Genomic DNA, 1,068 nt, shown 5'->3' on the forward strand with positions numbered 1-1,068 from the left:
CCCGTACCTATCATTCACGTATGAATTAGAACCTTTTCATTCTCTGTATCTCATTGAATAATCAACGGATCGATACGATTTCAGGATTGAATTATACAACAAAAAATATTTAATAATAATATGCAAAAAAACCATTTTTCAAAAAAATTGATTTAGAACCTTTTCATTCTGAGACGACGATATATTATATACTTATCTATGGTATTAAAAAAAAATTGACCTATAATAGGTACCTATAATAAATTCCAAATTAATCATATCATAATATCTATTAGGTACTTATAAGTTATAACGCGTTATACATCAACAAAAAACCGTGGTAAAATCATAGATATATAATAGTATACTTTAGAAGTTTCAAGTACCCACGAATAATATTATACAATCACAACAAAATAACTAAAATAGTTATCCTAGGTTTTTAATATGTAATTTCGTCCAAATTTGTACTTAAAATGACTATAAAAATAAACTGTGTAAATGTATTTTTTAGATTTTTTTGATAACAGAATTAATTACTTACGTGGAATCTTGTTTTAAATTTTTAATTCTTAGATACAAAAATTGAACATTTTATAAATTTTTAACTACAAAATAATTTTTCAAATTAAGATTTGATAAATTTTGTCAAAATTTGATCTTTAAATGCTTATAAAAAAAAATTGTGCCTATGTATTTTTAATATTTTTCAACTGATATTGTAACAATATATTAGGAGATTTGTATTAAATTTATACACTTTTTGGCCCAACAGATAAAACTTTATTGATATTTATAAAAAAAAAAACTAAAAAAATGTAAAACTGAAAATGTCCGTAAACAGCTCAAAAAGAGTCAAAATATTTTCAAAATTGTATGGTGTATAGGAAATGCTTATATAAACATTCAATAAAAATTTCATGTATCTGCAGTTATTCGTTTTTGAATTAGAAAAAATAAGGAAATCGCTACATGAGAAATCGAGTGAATATCCAATGTTGTAAAAATTTGAATTTCAAACGATCATAAAAATTTATTTGACTTCCTTATAGATATTGTTTTTGTTTGATAAAGGTAGACAATCTTATA

Source organism: Acyrthosiphon pisum, chromosome A1 (genome assembly GCF_005508785.2).
Source record: "Acyrthosiphon pisum isolate AL4f chromosome A1, pea_aphid_22Mar2018_4r6ur, whole genome shotgun sequence".
Classification (NCBI taxonomy): domain Eukaryota; kingdom Metazoa; phylum Arthropoda; class Insecta; order Hemiptera; family Aphididae; genus Acyrthosiphon; species Acyrthosiphon pisum.